Genomic DNA, 8,078 nt, shown 5'->3' with positions numbered 1-8,078 from the left:
TCATGTGGAGTGGGATTGTAACAACACTGCAGTCCTTCTCTTTCATTCAGTGTTTCCTCTTTTGCTCCTCTCCCTGCCTTCAACACAGCTCCTGGGCTATGAGGAGAAATGTCAAAGTCACAGAAGCGTTGAAAATGTAACTACAGGTGCACATGGATCCTCAGGGGCAGCCCATCATTGGACATTTTCCACGCGGCTCCCTTTTTTTCTCCATCTCTCATTCTCTCAGCCGTCTCTCCTGGGTAAGCTGGAGATTGGGGTTAATGTATACACTGTGTCACATGCTGCACGCCGCCACTGTCTGCCAGTTTATCTCCAAAGCCACGGAAGGAAAAAAGGAAGGAGGTTGTAGAGGAGAAGAAAACACAGAGAGGAGGAGAGAGGTGGTTGATTTGGGATGCGCGGCACGTGAAGGCCAGATAACCATCTTTTCTGCAGCCCTCCTCCAGCGTGCTGTTTGCTCAATCATCATTTACTGCAGAGAGAGAGAGAGAGAGGAGGGGTGTTCAGTGATGCAGGAAGGAGGAAGTAAAGGAGTTTGAAAGAAAAGAGTGAAGGGGGAAGAATCGTTCTAGATACAAAAGCAGGCAGTGAACGGTGCTGCAGAGATGATGCACCAAACGGTTGTGTGTGTGAGGTGCATATAACACAGCTCTGAGCTTAACGACATTGTTCAGTAGTGTGACAGTAGCTCGGTTGTTCTGTATTCAAAATAGTCAAGCTTTTCTCAGTAACTAGCTAATTTTCCAGCAGTTAGTGCTGTAGTGTTACAAAGTTTTACATTGCAATTTACAGCTGAATAAACTAGCGCAATCAAACACATTGGAAAGTATGATCATTTTAGTGAACTTGTTTGTTTCATTTAAATAATCTGATTCAAAAAATGATTCACTGATTCATTCAGTTATTGTGCAGACAGCTGTGCAACATTTTCTTTTTTTAATTATATATAAAATAATATAGTTGTTTTACAACATTATGTATAATTGTTTTTAAAGAAATGTATATTTTAATTCAGCAAGGACAGATGAAAAAGTGACAGTATAGACTCCAACATTGTTAAAAAGAACCTATTTCAAATTAATTCTGTTCTTTTGAACTTTCTATTCATCAAAGAATCCTTAATGTGCTACCTTATATTGAGCAGCTGTTCAGCATCAATAATAAAAGATTCTTGAGCAGCAAATCAGCATATTAGAATGATTTCTGAAGGATGTTGAAAATTCAGCTTTGCCATCACAAGAATAAATTACATTTTATAACATATAACAGTAGAAAATGTTTATTTTGAATTATAATATTTTACAATATTACTGTTTTTACTGTATGTTGGATTAAATACTGTAAATGCAGCTTGATGTTTTTGTTGCATCATATGCAATTTTTTGTACATCATAAACAATTATCATATAATTATATATACAATTATGATATATTTATCATATACAACATATGTAACTTATATAATTAAATTAGAAAATGTATTGTCATTCCCTAAAAGAGCTTTAGTATAGTTTGCTGCTTTTAGTAGTTTTTGTTGTTTATTTTTCAATTCTGTCGTTGATCTTTAAAGCTTGTCATGCTTCAAGCTCCTCCAACTTTAAAGTAGCTTCACAAACTCTTGTACGTCACGCTCAGTTGAATTTAGTGTCTGCAGTTGCTTCCCTCCTCTTCTGGCTCACACCACATGTAACCTTTCTGCTGTCCGCTTAGCCTTTCTGTTCTGCCGCCCACCTGAGAGTGTGTGTGTGTGTGTGCGCGCGTGCAGAGGATTCTTGCGCAGTGTTGTGTAATAGTCTAAAACACAGTCTAACAGTGCACAAAACACAGCTCTCATCCCTGAAGACCCTTACTGGTGGAGACGACTGAAGAGAAGATCCACCAGTAAGATCTTCTGGTGGATCTTCCCCCTCCATACTCATTCTCACCAGCTCCAGAAAATTCCAAATCTCTCATCCCCTGCTCCCTCTGTGAGCTCCTCCAAACTGTGAGCGAGTGTGTCTCCAGTGCAATTACTCAGATGATATCAGCTGTCAGTCAGCAGCTCAAAGATGAAGCCAGGCTCTTTTACATGATAATGGGATGCCACATTCAATCAGGCCTTTTTGTGGCAGAGAGGGGGCAGTTGACTCATTAAAAAATGCAGCACAATAACAATGAAAGAAGCGGCATCAGCAAACTTACACTTTTGCACCTCTATGGAGCTCTCTGTCACACTCACCTTTGCTTCTGCAAACAAGGTAGTGGAAGAGAGGAGGAAACAAAACAGTGGAAAGACAGAGAGGAAGAAACAATAAAAGGAGAGCAAAGTTAATGACAGTGAAGGAGAGGAAGACAAATCTGAAAAGGAGGAATGGGAAAAAAAGTATTAGATGAGTAAAAGAGAAAGGAGAGGAGAGGAGACAAAAAGAGGTAAAACAGTAAGGACAGTAAAAATGATTCACTGATTCATTCAGTGAATCAAAACAGTAAAGGACAGCAATGAAGGAAACAAAACTGTACAAAAGAGAGGAGAAGAAGAAAAAACTAAAAGAAGAGAAAAGGAAGGGAGAAAAAACTGTTGAGAGAAGAGGAGGAAACAAAACTGTAAAAATGAGAGAAGTGGAGGAAACAAAAAGGAGACTGTAAAAAGGGGAAGAGAGGGTGAAACAAAACTAAACTAAACAGAAGAGGAGAGGAGGGACCAGCAATACTGTATAAAGGAGTTAAGGAAACAAAATTGTAAAAGAGGAACAGGAGGAAACAACTGCAACATAGAGGAGGACTGGAAACAAAATAGTGAAAAAGAGAAGAGGAAAAAACAACTGTAAAAAGGAGAAGAGAGGAGGAAACAAAACTGTAAAAATGGGAGAGAAGGAAACAACAAAGTGGAAGAGATTAAAGGAGAGTACGCAATATGGTGCTACGTCAGTAGTCAGCCTTTCTCCTTCTCTTACCTTATGCCCAGTTCTCCCTCCTCTTCTCACATTCAGCTGGACTGCAAGGTCAGCCGTAGTCTTTATATAAGAAGACTGCCAGTGCACATTTGCTGGATGTAAGCATGTGTTACAGTTGTGTGATTATGTTTGTGTGTGTGTGTGTGTGAAAGAAGGAGATATGAAAAACCATACAGTACATCAAGGTTAAATGAGAATTAGACCCTCCTGGAGCTGTGGATGTATTTTCTAGATGAAGACAAGTAGCCTAAGGATGACTTATTAATAGCCGGTTCTTACTGTTCAGTGTGCGATTCAGTCAGCGCTAGATGAATGTTAAATGAACACACTTCCTTCTGAGAATTGAAGTATTCTGCAGTCAGTTATATTAGGTGACAGTATTCAGGGAGAGTGGCGTTGAAGTGTGAGATTCATAGAAGCAGGTCAGGATTCCCCTCTCTCTGTCTTCCTCTGCCTTTTCTTTCGCATGCCCCCTTTGGGACCTTTACGTTCAAAGAGAATATGTTTTCAGACTAACCCAGTTCCCTGATTGTTTTTCTTTTGCTCTCTTTCACTCTCATCTCTGTATTTCTCAGTGTCTGCTTCTAGGTTTTAAAGGATTAGTTCACCAAAAGATGAAAACATTTACTCGCCTTCTTGATACAACCTGTGTGACTTTATTTCTTCTGTAGATCACACAAGAAGAAATTCTGAATAATAAACAGGACCTGGTCACTCTTTTGGAGATTACAAGCTTTAAAGATGTCCCAAAAGAACCATAAAAGTATAAAAATAGTCCAAGTGCTATATTCTGAATAATCCTTTTCTTTAGTGTAGTGAGATTTTAAACACTTCAGGTTGTGAGTTGAATGACAAACTGATCTGTCTGAATGAATAATTTAGACTGCTTTTGTGGACCAGATCAAAGAATACTTTAAAAAGACTTTACACGTCAGATATTGCTAGTTTCTATAACGCTCATGAGAAGATTTTTAGTGTCTAAATTGGTCTTTTTCACACAAAGCTTCTTCTGGTTTCAGAAGAATATACAACTATTTTATGGTTCTTTTATGGTGCTTTGTGGTCATTTTGGAATTTGCAGCCTCAGTTCTCATTTACTTTTTACCATTCAAAAGTTTAGAGTTATTCAGAGTTTTTTTTGTTTGTTTTTTTAACACACACACAAACTTTATAGCCCTAGTTCTGTTTTCAGAATTTACATTTATTATTTTAATCTACTCTTAGTTTAGGGTGAAAACCTCATTTAAATTAAATAAAAAAACACTAAGATAATGACTAAAATAAAATAAAATAAAAATATTTTAAATTAAAATAATTACATTCCATGATTAGAGAAGTTTTAGGAGTTTAGGATTTATTTTATTTTATTCATAAATTTTACTCACTGTTTCTACCTGATCATTTTTTGGAGAGCTTGGCATAACTAGTAAAATACATATTTATTTTAGAATGTTATTCATTTACATGACTTGCCAGGTCTAGAAACACTTTTAAAATTAGGCTTCCTCATACAGTATATCCAGGTTTTCCAGACAATAGGACCTCTGGTTTTAAAAGAAAATAAACAGTTGTTTTAACTTATTTTAATGCTTGTGTTGTCTTATTTTAAATCATATTAAGTCACCCTTCAGCCCCCTTGGAAGTTTGCTGAGGCCCCCTAATGGACCCTGGCCCCCTGGTTGAGAATCACTGTTCTAATGTTACAAATGATTCCTTGAACATTTTGAAAAATTGCTGTTCATCTGAACTTTGTATGCATCAAAGAAAAAGAGAGAAAGAAAGAAAGAAAGAAAGGTGAACATTTGAATTCAATTCAAATTTTTTAAATATTAAAGGTATATAATATAGGAAAACTATTTTCAGTTGTAATAGTTTTTCACAATATTATTGTTTTTACTGTATTTTTGATCAAATAAATGCAGCCTCGTTGAGCATAAGATGCTACTTGTCAAAAAAGTAAAAAATAAACCTAATCTTACTTCTGAACAGCGAGTTAGCAACTTCAAATCTTGAAGCTTACTAGGAATAGTGTGTAATTATTGTTCTCAGTGATTGAAGATTTTTCCTCAGTGGGTGATAAGATAAAAAATACTCTTTTGACTTGGAGCAGTAAACAAGCACCTAGCAACCCTAGAAGTTGAGGCCAATGTTAAGGACAGTCAGCCTCATGTGAACATACACCAATAACGTCACGTTCGAAGAGCTCAGAGCACTTAAAGTGATTGGACCTATGGCGCTAATGGTACATGGATATAGCGGAAGATACACTCGTTTATCATGCCACAAAAAACACACAAGCACTCCACAGATATGAACCTTTCCTTTGCTGAGCAAAACTTCCTCCATTATTCATGTCCTGTGACTTACCAAGTCCCGCTCTGCAGTTTTTTTCCTTTTTAAAGAAACAGTGGCCTCCAGGAACTGCTAATAAAACGGGCAGCGGTGGATCATCTTACTCTTGTTCCTCCCTCATATCTGTGCAGGAATCTCCCAGCCCTCTTTCTCCTCTCCCTCTGCAGATGAATTTGGCCTAATCCAGCCATTTGTGTTGAGTGATAGGATTTCATACCTGAGGGCAGGAGGCTTTGAGAACGAGGGTAAGATAGACAGGACGGCCATTGTTTTTCCTGGGTGTGCACCCCAGACCTTTAATAGGGAAGGGGGGGAAGTGGGTTGAGGAAGGTTATAGATAGATTGCGAGAGGATAGATGGGAAACTGCTGCAGGGGAAGTGAATAAAACAAGGGAGTGGCTATGTTCCACAGCACTGGTCAAAAATGCAGTGCTTCTTTTGTGGTGGAGGACACAACTAAGACGGCTATTGCACTTTCAGGGCACAGGGCCAGTTTAAGATAACCGCATTATTCAGAGGGTCAGGGCAAAGACGCTTGAGACTGTTTAAGGATCAAATGCTTGAACTCTGACTGTCGTTATGCTTATATTGCCAATGAGGATATGGATAAAAGGCACATTAGATCATTAGCTGCCCCCCCCCCCCCCTTCTTTCTCTCTTTCTAGCATACATCCCCTTTTCCGATTCACCCTGAGCACTTCACGCCATCCTACCATCCATCAAAGACTCCGGTGTGCCCTGCAGCCAGGAACATTCACATAGATTACAGATGGATAAGAACGGATCATCTTACCAGCCAAGCTGGCCCTCAGCCAAACATGGGCGATTCATAACAATGGGAAGAAAATGATAGAAACTCGAGGAAGAATAGCTCAGGGAGGATGAAAGGAGGTGGAGAGGTAGAGGAATGGGGTGAGAGATTAATGAACGCTAATGTAAAGTGAATCAGCGGGGTCCTTATAGCATATCTGTCAGCTGACAGCGCTTTAACATTATGAAGTAAGAGGAATGCATTCAAGTGCATTATTTGTTATATTTTTGCGTTATGCCGCAGCATGTCTGTGATTTTTTCATATAAGAGGATACATTCTTGTTTGGCTGGTCTCTCGGTGCTCTCGTCTGTTTGTCTCTTCGTTCTCCGGTAGTAATAAAGCGGGTTTTGTTTGTACTGTAGGCACTGACCTCAATACATCTATTTTTTTTCTCTCTGTAAAGCTAGGCAATCATTCCCTTGATGAAAACATGTCTTAACAGACCAAATGAGTTACACAAGAGTAGCATAATAGTACACTGCAATAGCCACTTTGAATGTGTTTGAATGACTCATCATGAGTCAAATGTATTCAAGGTGCTAGGGTAATAATAAAAATAGCACGGTCAATTATTGTTAATTTAGAATATTAAAAAATTAGGTTTTTTAGATTTGAAATGTTAAATATTATAACCTCATAATAATCTAATTTTGTAGTTGTAGTTTTGTAATTATTTTGAAAAAAAAAAACAGTTTTTCTGTTTTGTTAATGTTAAATGTTAACATTTATTATTGTTGTTAATCTTAAATGTAAAAATTTAAATTTAAAGTGAGTAATCTCATCATTTTCATAGTTCCTTTGTAAAATAATAAGTGTAGATTTGTGTAAATGACACATTTAATGTGTTGGGAAAATGTTAAAATTAGAGCTTTTAATTTATTTTATACTTATTTTATTCTTATATTAAGTATAAAATAATAAATATATACTTATTTTTAATATATACATTTTTTGTACATAGTTTTTATATTAAACATTTTTGTAACACATTTTTAAATAACTATTATTTTATACTTAACTTATACTATTATTTTATTATTTTAAATAACTTACAGAAAAATAGCATCAAACGGTGCCAGATCAAACAATAAAAACACAACACAACACAAAAGAAATTCTCTGATTCATTTGATTCATTTTCACTTTCGCTTATGAGTTTTTCTTGATGGTTAATGACTTATATTTTAGCCAGCTTTAAGCAGTTCCTGTCTGGACTTGAAGAAGAAGTGTGTCTGAGTGTACAGAGCCCTTCTCCCACGAGCCATCCTGCTTCTCATTGATTTCCACTGTAAGGAACAACCACCATCGGGCCCCACGGTGGAGCCAAGACCAGATTTATCAGAGGATTAGGGTGTGAATCTGCTTCTGCGTCTGGAACACGTGCACAGAGCTCTGGGCTGTAAGGGGGAGGAATAACACTGGGGCCGCAGATGGGGAGAGATGAAGACAGATATTACCTGTGAACTTCTCTCCAACTTTAATCAGTTTCAGAGTGGAGCAAAGGTACTTTCAGCATGACTGCATCTGGCCTGTAACTTGACAGGCAGACTCAGCACTTTTCTGTGAGAGACAGACGGGTAATTAAACCCTCGCAGCCTCGATTCACCTGCTTATAAGATCAAAGCACGGCCCGTTCTGGGGCTTTTCGTCTTGGGCCGTCTATTATCTCAACGGGGTGTCATTACACACGTGTTGCCTGTCATTACTTCACCCGTATTTAGCCATTGGAAACCTTCCAGTCTGAAAACAGGCCATGTGTATGGTTATATCTGTTTGTGTGAGTCATATTACCTGTTAGTAATGGATACAGCAGTGTTGAGGAATAACTAACTAAAATAGTGATGGTAATAACATAACTACTAGTCATAAGCTGAATAGCAGTGTAGTGTGATGATATTGCTGTTTTGTTGTTTGTTGCATTGTGTCGTGCATATAGATATGCATGCAGTTAGCTGCTCTTTGTTAGAAGCTTGTAGTA

Source organism: Barbus barbus (assembly GCF_936440315.1).
Source record: "Barbus barbus genome assembly, chromosome: 40".
NCBI classification, from domain to species: Eukaryota; Metazoa; Chordata; class Actinopteri; order Cypriniformes; family Cyprinidae; genus Barbus; species Barbus barbus.
The sequence above is the reverse complement of the archived record's forward strand: the minus strand, read 5'-3'. Positions refer to the sequence as shown.